Source organism: Elaeis guineensis, chromosome 1 (genome assembly GCF_000442705.2).
Source record: "Elaeis guineensis isolate ETL-2024a chromosome 1, EG11, whole genome shotgun sequence".
In the NCBI taxonomy this organism is placed as follows: Eukaryota; Viridiplantae; Streptophyta; class Magnoliopsida; order Arecales; family Arecaceae; genus Elaeis; species Elaeis guineensis.
This window is the reverse complement of record NC_025993.2, coordinates 13783345-13796592: the sequence shown is the minus strand read 5'-3', so window position 1 is coordinate 13796592 and position 13248 is coordinate 13783345.

Below are 13248 nucleotides of genomic sequence, written 5' to 3'. Positions count from 1 at the left end.
AAGTTAATCAAGGAGTGTATTCTTTAAATAGATGATTGTGAATTATTACCTATCTGTGAATCCTGTCTGTTTGGTAAGATAACTAAGTCACCTTTTAAGAAAAAAGATGAAAGAGCCAACGATGTCGTAGGTCTAATACATATGGATGTATGTGAACCTATGAATATAGGTGCTAGAGGAGGATACTACTACTTCATTACATTTACAGACGACCTATCGAGGTATGGATATGTCTATCTTATGAAGCATAAATCAGAATTATTTGAAATGTTCAAACGATTTCGTACTGAAGTAGAGAAACAGATTGAAAAGAGTATTAAGGTCCTTCAGTCAGACCGAGGAGGTGAATATCTCACCAGTGACTTCCTGACATATCTAAAAGAGAATGAAATTTTCTCATAGTAGACCCCTCCTGGAACACCATAACATAACGGGGTGTCAGAAAAGAAGAATCAAACCTTGTTAGACATGGTCTGATCCATGATAGGCTTTGTGAGTCCGTCAATCTTCTTTTGGGGATATGCTCTAGAAACTGTCTGTTATATTCTGAATAAGGTATCGAGCAAATCTGTCAATAAAACTGCATTTGAGATATGGACTGGGTGTAAGCCGATGCTCTCACACCTTAGAATCTAGGGTGTCCAACTTATGTCAAGCATTTAAAGACAGATAAGCTTGGACCTAAGTCTGATAAATACTTATTTGTAGGATATCCAAAGCAAATTAAAGGGTACTACTTCTACCTCGCTGTAGAGCAAAAAGTGTTTGTCAGCAGCAGGATAATCTTTTTGGAAAAGAAGTTCTTTAGAAAAAGAGCTAATGCCAGCAAAATTAAACTTGGTGAAGTTCAAGAGGTGGAAGGACCGATACACAGAATTAGATTTGATTGGAGAATCGAATCCAGAGTTAATAGAGACATCATTGAGGAGATCTGATAGAGTACCGCATCAGCCGAACAGATACTACAATTTTTTGATCCGAGATGATGACCCCATCGAACTTAATGAGAATGATGATGATCGATCTCCTATATGGAAGCCATGTAAAGGCCCGACTCCCAAAAATAGCTTAAGGCCATGAAGTTCGAGATGGAGTCCATGGAGATCAATGGTATATGGACACTAGTTGATCCATCCAAAGGGATAAAATCTATAGGGTACAAATAGATTTTCAAGAAAAAAAAAGCAGCAGATGGAAAGGTAAAGACCTATAAAGCTCATCTACTTGCCAAGGGTTACCGTCAACGTTATGGTATTGACTATAACGAGATGTTCTCTCTTGTGATAATGCTCAAGTCCATCTGGATTATGCTTACTATAGTTGCACACTTAGATTATGAGATCTGACAAATGGATGTCAAAATCACTTTCCTTAACAGAAAGTTGAAAGAAGAGGTGTATATGATACAGCCTGAAGTGTTCACATCCACAGACGAGTCAAAGGTGTGCAAACTAAATAGGTCCATTTATGGACTTAAGCAGGCATCCAGAAGTGGAATATGTATTTTGATAAGGTGATCAAAATGTATGACTTCGTTAGGAACGGAGAAGAGCCTTGCATCTACAAGTAGGCTACCGATTCTGTAGTCATCTTCTTTGTACTGTATGTAGATGACATACTGTTAATAGAAAATGACATCCCAGCTTTGTAGAGTGTGAAGTTATGGTTATCATCACAATTCTCCATGAAGGACTTGGGAGAAGCATCCTACATCCTAGGGATGAAGATCTATAGGGATAGATCTAGAAGGTTTTTTGGATTGTCTCAATCCACGTACATCGATACCATATTGAAACGGTTCAATATAGAAAATCTCAAGAAAGGCTATCTTTCGATATACCATGAAATTACTTTCTTTAAGAAGGATTGTCTGACAATCCCTGAGGAGAGAGAGTGTATGAGTATATTATTATATACTTCGATAATGAAATCTATTATGTACGCCATGACGTGTACGAGATCGGATGTGGCCTATTCATTAGGGGTGGTGAGTTGGTACCAATCTGATCTAGGTGAAAACCATTAGAAGGTTGTGAAGACAACCTTTAAATATTTGAGAAATACTAAAGACTAATGACTTATCTATGGAGACACTGATCTGAAACTTGTGGGATACATTGATTTCAATTTTTAGTCAGATAGTGATAACAGCAGAAGCATGTCGGGCTACGTATTTACCTCGAATGGAGGAGCTGTTTGCTGAAAGAGTTCTAAGCTACATACTGTGGCCGATTCTGTATGCGAAGTGGAATACATTGCTGCATCAGATGCTGCAAAGGAGACAATGTGGTTGCGAAAATTTATCACCGAGCTGGGAGTTACACCTTCTATTGATGGTCCTGTCCTGTTGTACTGTGACAGTTTTGGTGCCATAACTCAGGCGAAAGAACCAAAGTCACACCAGCGCACCAAGCATATTCTGCGCCACTATCACTTAGTATGAGAGATCGTGGATCGAGGTGATGTCAAGCTTCAGAAGATCGATGGAAAGGAGAACCTAGCTGACCCCTTCACTAAAGCTCTCAGGATCAAAGAGTTCGATGACTTCAAATGGAAGATGGGTATAAGATACTGTCCTAATTGACTTTAGTCCAAATGAGAGTTGTTGAAAAATATATCCTAAAATCAATCATATGACGATTGAGTTTCTTTTGTATATGAATTATTCATTAATAAATAAAAATTATTTCAGTATTGTTCATTGCAAAGTTGCATCTTCTTTGTAGAACTCTTGTATTATGATAAAGTCTTTAGAACTATGTTAGTAATCGATAAAGAAGGATTTATCATATAGTTCTTAAACATATTCGTGATCAAATGATACATCATTACAGAACGATGATGTTTATCAAGTGAAGATCGTTGTGTGCCATATGGATTGGTTGTCCTCTTAATCAAGGAGTGTGGTGACACTGGTATGGCATACAGGTGAGATGTAGGAGTACATCGTCACTGAACAGATGACTCACCTGCTGAGCATTCTGTTGTCAAGAACTGCTCACAAAGCGTATGGGCATAAGTATCCCTCAGATCTGAAATCATCATAGTGACTTGCAAGCAACTTATTGTGCTTTGATACTGGACTATCTGAATTTTTAATACAGTGACGAAAGACTATTGGGCACAGTCAACTACTTGCGAAGTCTGTATGTGGATCAAGATAGAATTGACCCCTCTGAATTATAGAAGCTGATGTGTCGCTGTATTTTAATTTAGTAAAATCTTGATCAGGATAATCCATAAGATGGATTTGAAAGATTAAAATATAATGTGGATGAAACACTCAGGATTGACAGTTAACCCTAGATCATCCTAGAGCATTCAGGATCAAAGGGATGAATTATGTGATAACCATATGTATAGATTCTAAAATATTCTTTTGTGATTATTTAACCTATCTGAACATCGAAAATCATTGCTAGATGGTAGCTTCGATTAGTACAGAAAATGATTTCTATGCTACCGGCTCAGTATTCGAACCTATGGAGTCACGCACAAAAGTCAGACGACGTAGAAAAATATTGACCTTGATTTATATGTCCAATTCAGAAGTACTTGACTTGATTGAATTATAGACTAACTTGATTGAGAATTAAGTTATGGGTCAAACAGGATTGAAGAGTTGAACATGTCTAGCTAGCACTACACATGAGGTTCAGGTTCAATCTCGAGGATGAACAGTTTTTGATCTATGATCCAAGGAGCCTATGAGAGATTAGATTTAAGTACTAAATAATTTTAGATTAGATCTGATTTAATTAGACTTAATTAGATTCAAAATTTCAAGTTAGATTGATCCTAAAGTCCTAAACAGTTTAAGATTAACAGTCTTTCGAAATTATTTCGAATCGGCTTTGAATTAGATTTGAATCGAACCAATTTTGGATGAGATCCTTAAAGCTCATTTTCATTAAGACTCTCTCACCTTCATAGCCGACCAGCACCTGGTATAGTGCTGGTTGTGGGTCGTCCCACATAAGTGTGGGCATGGGTGCAAAGTAGGCGCCATATAAGGTGCCAATCATTTTTCATGTAGAAATCCTTCTTTAATAAGTTGTGGACTGATTCAAAGCTTGTTTGAATTAGAAGTCCTATTCTTATTGGGTCATGGGGATCATCTATAAATAGAGAGGGTCTCTACCTATGGATGCATAGCAATCAAAGTGTGAGAAAAGAGAGAAAGAGAGAGAGGCGTGAGGTATTGTGGGCATCCCATACTTGGCGTGTCTCCCTTTTTGCCGCCCCCTTCTCCTCCTTGTCATGGCCTCCTCTTTAGGCATCCCCTTGCTGGTGTGAGGTGTCACATCAGTGACTCTCTTCCCTCTCTTGGTGGCCTTGTGAAGGCGCTTCAATCTGAAGCTTCATCCCATTTTTCTACGGTGCCTGACGTGCGCGTGAAGTAGAGGGCCTGCAGTTTCAGGCCTACACGAAGGTTGAATCCAGATTTTGGAGATTTGATCCCTATTCCGCTGCAATCCAGATAAAGATTTGATCTTTATTTAGTTAAATATATAAAAAAAATTTAGATGCAACCCTAATTATCCACGAGAAACAAGCTTTCTTTCTTTTCATATGATGATAGTGCTTTACTTTCTTTTATTCAAAGTAAAAAGAAAGCTAAAGTAACAGTTATGACTAAGTTGGACCATTATTTAGAGGATGATGTGTTGTCTTGGTCTGATGATTTTGATATTTTTGTGTGATGGAAGCAAAATGAACTAAACTATCCTACATTGCAAACTATTGCTAGAGATGTACTTGCTATTCCTGTGTCCACAGTTACTTCTAAATCTGCTTTTAGTACAAGTGGCAGACTTGTGAGTCCTTATCGAAGCCGATTCCATGCTAAAATAATTGAGGCATTGATATGTGCTCAAAATTGATTATTGGCTTCAAAAAGAAAAAGTAAATTAAATTTAACATTGTTTATTAGTTTGTGTACTTTTCATTATATTAATGTATTTATCTTATTTTGAATCATTATTAGATGGATCATTAACTACAAATGGTTATGATGATGATAGTTATTTGGATTATTCAGATAATAATATTTTTACTTTATGATTGTTTTTCTAATTTTATTATATATATTTATTTAATTACATGTTCATTTTTTTTATTATTTATTGTAGAACCTATTATTTACCTTGAATGATTCGTGAAGTTGTAGTTGTCATTTTGTAGAATTATTTGAAAGTTTAATATTCAAGTTCACTACTTGTTCGGCACTATACTAAATTTTTATGGATGAAATAATAGACTTAATGGTTATGTTCTACGTTGAATAGTAGTTCTATTTTTATGTTTAATTTTTATAAATCTGAACTTATAAATTATATTCTATATTAAATTGGTAATTCTATTTTGATTGATAATATGCAGAAAATTATTTTGGTTGTTTATATGTTCTATGTTGAAATGTAATTCTATTTTCATGTTTAATTTTTATAAATCTGTACTTATAAATTATGTTCTATGTTGAATTGGTAATTCTGTTTTGATTGATAATATGCATAAAATTATTTTATTTATTTATTTTTTAGATATGGGATGGATATGGGACGGGTATGGAATGGCTATAGAGAAATAGATTATCCGTGGATATCTCCGAACCCATTAGATATGGAGATGGTCGTAAATAAATGAATTATTCGATGAAAAATTGATCGTAAATAATTTTTTTAATAAATTTTAAAATATCAAAATTTTATATTAAATTAATAGCGATGAAAATATTTTCATCATAAATAATTAAAAATTTATTAACGATAAAAATTTAAGTCAAAAATTATAATATTTGCGACGTAAAATGTATGTCATTAATATTTTTTAAAATTTTATTTTTACAAAAAAATTTAATTAAATTAATAGCGATGAAAATATTTTTATCATAAATAATTGATAATTTGTTAGCGACGAAAATGTGCGTCGAAAATTATTTTATTTACGATGAAAAATTTACATCACTAATATTTTTTTTAAATTTAATTTTTATAAAAATTTTTAATTAAATTAATAGCGATGAAAATATTTTTATCGTAAATAATTGATAATTTATTAGCGATAAAAATTTATGTCATAAATTATTATATTTGCGATGAAAAATTTACGTCGTTAATATTTTTTTTAATTTAATTTTCATAAAAATTTTTAATTAAATTAATAACGATGAATATGATTCATCGTAAATAATTATTTTGTTATTGGCGATGTAATATTTCATCGTAAATTATCTTTTTTTATGACTAAAATTTTTTATCGTAAATAGTTTTGAAAAAATAAATTTTTTACAAAAAAAATTTAATCGATAATATCGATTATTGACGGCGAAAATTTTTTTTCGTCGTAAAAAATTATCAACGACGTCATTATTTATGATAAAATATTAACGACGATAATTTCGTCACTAATAACTATTATCGACGAAAATTTATTATTAGCGACGAATTTTTTGCATCGCTAATATCCTGTTCTGTTGTAGTGCCTCCTCCTCTCCATCATCGCCAGCCGACCATGGGCTCTGACGAAGCTCACCTCCACCACCCTCTTTGGCATCAACTCGGCCATCGGGTACCTCCTCATGCTCGCCGTGATATTTGTTAACGGCAGCATCTCCATCACCATTGTCATGGGGCTTGCCATTGGTTATATGTTGTTTAGGAGCAGCGGAGAGGAGGATCTCATTGCGCTCGAGAATTCCTTACTTTTTTTATTAAAAAAAAGTGGAGACTTCCAAATGACGCATGGCGTGTGGGGCGGTTGCTCCATAATCTGGTGTGTCAGGAATCTTATTTTTAATATCCATTGATTATTTTATTTATATTATATAGATGATATTATTTTATAACTGTAAGGATAATTGGATCATTTTATTCTATTTGAATAGTTATTTTTAAATTATATTTTAAATAGATAAAATATTTTATTTGAAACTTAAGTAGATAATAATATTTGAGTTTAAATTTAATTAGATATTTTTTATTATTTAAAAAAATATTTTTTAAAAAATTAATAATAATTTTTTTTCTCAAAAAAAAATCCGTCCCTTTCTTTACCCAAAAGAAAAATCATATATTTATTTTTAAAAAAATTAAATAAATAATTAAATAAATAAATCATGCAGTGGTCGACAACCAGCGGTCACATTGAGCATATCAAGGGTCCAATTGTCTAGTCTCAGTTATCGCTTCCTGGCGGACAACGTGCCTCAATTTCTCAGAAGATAATATATTCTAATTATAATTATATAATATTATATTTGTTAAAATAAAAGCCCAGAAAACTAGAAGTCCTTTTAGAAAAGCCGCCTCTGTGACCAGAACTCGGTCCCCCAGATCCAGCATGTGGCGCGGCGGAGTAGGTGGGGACAACCGGAGTTTTTTTCCTCCTTTTTTTTTTTTTTTTGGTAACTTTTTCCTCTTCTTTCAATCGCGGCACAAGAGAAAGCTTGGATCGGCCATGGGAGCGGCAACGCTGTTATCCCACGTGTCTAGATAAGCTTAATTAAATTATTTCTGGTGACATCATACCCCGGTGAAATCATAAACGGTTATTAGTTTATTCAGAGTCCTTACTCCTTAGTTATTATATTGGAAAATGCTTCGCAACCCGGAAAGCAACTCATCCAGTGACTCGAAAATGTCTGATTGTGCGAAGCAATGTGATTGGTGCAAAGGCATCTGCGTGAGATCTTTGGGTGATATATCTGACTTACCGTAGCATCTCTCTATTTATTTATCTCGAGGCACGAGGCCATCACGTGTAACACTGGAATAGTGTCTCCATTTGGCTGGGTGCATGCATCTCAATCCTTATCCAACACAATAAAGCAACAACGTCTACCGCCAATAGGGTGCATGGACAGTACCATAAATAATTATTTATCTAAAATAATAATCTATTTTCTGATAAATCTGATAATTATACATCCATAAAAATTAAAAATAAAATATTTAATACTTAAGTTGGAATACTTATCAAAGGATCTCATAACATAGATCTAGGCGGTGCTTGATTCGCGATCGAAATTAGAATGAGAATCAGAATCGAAATAGTTTGAAATTGAAATTGGAATGGTCAAATCCTTCGAAACGCTTAGTTCGTGAACGAAATTAAAATCGAAATAAAAATTTTAATCCATAGATGAGAGTAAGGATTGAGTTCTATGTAGATTGAACCATTCTCATTTCATTCTGAAATTAAAATCGAAATAAAATTCCTTCCAACCAAACGGTTGGAATGGGAGTCATCCATTCCCATTTCAGACCTCCACTCCCTCCAACTAAGCACCCTCTTAATGTAGTTAACCATATGAGACACCAATCAATCAGTTGTATTATTATCTTTCTTATAAATTGGTGTAAGCTCAACGGAGAGCGACGTAATTTTGAAGTCTTCGAATAGCACCCAAAAAGATACTATAATAATAATAATAATAATAATCTATTTATACAAAATAAATAATCATTAAAAAATAATCAAATAAATAATAATATTAATAAATAATAATAATCTATTTTTTAAATATAAAAAATAATAATTTATAAATAAATTTATTTTATCTATCTTTGATAGATGGAAAAAAATAGTTCTTTTAAATAATCTATGAAATCAAGCCAATGTATGGGAATAAGCATTATTTAATTCAATAAGCATTTTTATGCATGATTAGATATTTGTGTATGAACTTATATAAAGCATATTTACTATAAAGCATATTTACATAAAAAAGCTCTTTTATAAATTTTGCTCACATTTGATATTCTTTCATATAAACAAGATATTTATATTTTAGTAGATAGTTTGGTAATGATCATACCATGATCATGAAATTAATTTGAAAAATTTGATTAAAAATGATTAATTAAATACATGGATAACAATCATAGATAATTTTTTCTAAAAAATAGAGCCTTAATTGAGCAGAGTTTTGAAGTCCACGACAGGTGTAGCATTTCACTTCGCTCAAAATATTGATATTCAGTACAGCATATAAGGTAGGCTACGAGGAATCATATAAATATGTGTTTAGTCCTATATAACTTGTGCACCATATAGATTTTAGGTATATATATTTAATAAAAAAATTCTAATGACATCTTTCAGCTAGTTATTTTAGGATAAGGTCATGAGTTGTTTGGCTTATATATAGCTCAAGTCATAAATAGAATACTTTGGTTGTCATGGCCCGGCCCATTGAGCCTTAAACCCAGCTTAATATACAAAAAAAAAAAAAAAAAAAAAACAAACAGAGGATTGACAAGAGGAAGAAGACTCCCATTGAGAGTCTTCTTCCAACCCCAATGAGTAGATTTAATCTGAGCCAAACTCCTCCCCTGGTCCTCTTTAAAGAGAGGCCAACCCTCCCCTTCAAACCCCATGAGCTCCAGCTGCCTTTTGTCCCCTTCTTCTCTTGAGAAATTTTCACCGAGTTCACCAAAATCAAGACCGTTGATCATCGAAAAAAAGGGTAAGAACTTTTTCCAATCCTTCTCCTCATCTTCCAGAGTCTATAGGTGCTGGGACTTTGATCGACAATCATCGGATTTTGGCCAAATAAGGGGCTCGGATTGTTTCCCCTGTTTTTTCGTGTTGTTTTGAATTTTTTTTCATCCTCTTTGGTCACCGCCGATCGTCGAATTTGGGTCGCTGGTCATCGCTTGAGATTACCCTCTGACCTTGGGAGGTCATAGGTTGGGAGGAGACCTCCCCTACCTTGGGAACAAGGGGATCAAAGGATCCCCTGTTCTGTGAAAGAAGAAGAAGAGAAGAAGACCACGCGGGTCCCCTCTCCCGTGAGGAAGAAAAAAAAAAAAAAAGAAAAGAAAAAGAAGGAAAAGAAAAAGAAAAAAAAAGGAAAAAGAAAAAAAAAGAGAAAAAGAAAAAGAAAAATAATATAATAATAATATAATAATAATAAATAGGATTTTCTCTCCTCTCTCTTTCGTGAAGAAAAAGAAAAAAAGAAAGAGAGAAAGAAAAGAAAAAAATAAAATAAAATTAATTAATTAATAATAATATAAATAATAAAATATGAGAAAGAGAGTTTCTCTTTCTTCCCTCTCTCCCTTCAGCTTGAACTAGTATTTTCTCTCTCTAAAATTAGACTTTCTCTCTCTACTTTCTCTCTCTAAGTTATTTCTCTCTTCTAAGATTTTTAGAATTTTGTGAAGAATGATGATGAATTTAAATGATTCTCGTGATAAATTTTTTGATCTGTGATCGTCGGACGGTACACCGACATCCACTTTGATCAGATTAGGTATTTTTAAGATTCTATTTTTCATGATTTTATTGAATTATCTATATGATAATTTCAACATGATTTGATCTGATCGATCAGGATTTATTGAATCATATTGTCTGAAGAATTCAAGATGAGTTTTCTCTCTAGAATTTTCTCTCTCTAAAATTTTCTCTCTCTAAAATATTCTCTCTCTTGATTGATTCTCTCTCTAAAAAAGTTAGTGAATAAAAAATTTTCTTTTAATAATCCTGATCTAATTCTAATGAAGAACCCTGATCCATGATTGTCAGACAGCATACTGGCACCCACCTTAATCAGATCATGAATCTTTAGATTTGATTATCCATGATTTCGATCTAGCCATGACTTGATTTGATCATGTTGATTTCACCACTCGAGATATTGGACCAATCATAATGTTGGATTGTGTCACCTGATCAATTCAAATTGTACCTTATGAATTCTCTCTCCTTTGATTTTCTCTCTCCACTTGATTTTATGAAATCGATGAAGAAATCTTGGTCCTATCACTTCGAATCCGATTTAATCTGATAGTCAAACTTTGGATCATTTAGGTCCTAATTAGATTTTGATTAGATGAAATTAGATGATCGGACCCAATCTAAACCGTTGAAATATGGTATTAGTATTCTTTCTAATTATTGAAATTGATTCTGTATAGGATTGTGGATGTTTGATCATGAGATATCGCGATATGATCTACGAACAAAATTTTTAGAAGAAAATTTATAGAATTATGTGGATTTATTGGAATACATTCGAGGTAAGTAATGTTTCACTTTTTCTAGATTTATCGATAAATTATAATGTATTTTTCTGACATGATTTGTGAAACGATGCATGAATTGGATGAATGGTATTTTGTTATGAAAATATCTTATTTGAAATGTTATGATGAAGCATGATTGAACATATTGATTTCATGATGCATTATATTGATTGATTTCGATACTACATGATTATATATTTTATTATCAAAATTAGAATATGAAATATGATTTATGAAGAATTATGATATAAGAAACATTATGAATTGACAACCTGACTATGTAAAGGATCCTGCCAATGGGGGCATATACGTTGGTAATTGATTTATCCTGAGGGTTTACGTCGCCAGAGAGACCAGCGACAAACCGCCAGAGAGACCAGCGGTTCCGAAGGACTTTGCTGCCAGATGATTCGCAGCTCACCGCAAGAAGATACGCGGTGTTATGATCCTGCCACAGAAAAAATGTGGTCATAGCTCATGGTTGACGAAAAGAATTGAAGAACAAAAGAAATTGAAATCTCGAAAGAAACTTGAATTTTCGAAAAAGAAATGAATTTGGCATGAATTATGTTGCATAATTGAAATTGATTTCGAATTGATGAACTCTATATGCTTATTTTCTATAAATGATTATTTACTTAAATGCCTGATGAAGTCTGTTGAAAAGTGATCATTGCTTACTGGGCTGTCTAGCTCATTACCTCCTATTTTACTGTTTTTACAAATGTTAAGGAATTAAGATGATACAAGATATGAATGGAAGAGTGATCAGAAGCAGAATCCCTATACTTTTATTTTAGGTTGAAAGTCTTATTGAATTTGATGTAAGGCCTATGAATCATTGTTGAATTTATTGAGATATTAAAGAAGAAATTTAGATCGTTATATTTTTGGATTTAAATTATTGACTAATTATTCCGCTGTTGTTTTAGAATAGCATGATAAGATGCCTTGCATGCTTATGGGAAGAGTTTTCTATGAGTATGCGGTGGTTGCCATGACCCTCGATTTACAATCTCAGGTCGGGAGCGTGACATTGGTAATACAATTTGGACTCTTTTTCTCTCTCTCTCTCAAAAAAAAAAAAAAAAAAAGAAGAAGAAGAAGAAGAAGAAGAAGAAGAAGAAGAGAAGACAGAGAGAGAGATAAACAAGTTGTAAACTTTTTGTTGCTCCTGAACCTAAAAGTCCATTAATTTTGCCTTGGCGGTTCCAGTCCTCCAAATTCTCAAACATCTTACGCAAGCTGCTAAGCAGAAATAAGAAAGTTTAACATATTCATCATGCAAGAGACTGTAACTGCTATTTGGTGATCTTGGGGATGTTTCTTTCATGTCAGAAAATCAGCCCGTAGTGGAAGATTTGAAATGAACTCCACATCATGTTTGTCATTGGTTAATTAACTTGAGATTGTGGTGTTTTATATAAAACTGTTTAAGAATGAAAATTTTGAGAACAATCTTCCATTGAGGTTCATCATTCGCGTAGATAATTTTTTTTGGTCACTCATCAATAGCTACACTAAAAACAGCTTGGGTTTTTTTTTTTTTTTTTGGTTACGGGGCATTAGAATAAGAAAGTCACAAATCGTACTGCCTTGCATTTTTGTTATAACCAATAAAACAACTTCAAAAGAGTTGTATAAGTCGTCAGTCCAACAAAAACATTGCATGAAGAGTCATATGTTTTGCTGCCCTTGCCTGTAATGGTTTCCACCATCATCTTTCTTTTTATCTTGGAAGCTGATGTTCTGAACCGAATATTTTCTAAAAGCTGGTGAAAATGGAATTTTGCTTGGACTTTAACTGGTGCAAAGATTTAGGGGACTGCAGAGCCTTCAATTTGTTTATGATGGGATTCTTCAAGTGCCCAAAGAGAAGAGCAGGAAGGACTTGGGAAAATTGAAAAAGAGAGAGAAATTGGGTGGAAAATTTGGAGAAAAAGGAGGCTGGTAGGTGGCTCTCTTGGAGTAACAGCAAGAAGCTTGAGTTGTTTCAAGATCGTGCTATCTGACACCACCGATTGATTTGGAGTTTTTTTTTTTTCTTTTTCTTTTTTTGGGGGTGGGACAGTGGCTTTGGCATGAGCAACCTTAGAGAGACTCATAAAAATCTCAATAAGTACGTATAGAAAAAATGCACTATCTTATCTGATTGGATTATGTAGCCACCGCTTTTCAACGTATATTTAATAGTTATAATTTTATTTTTCGT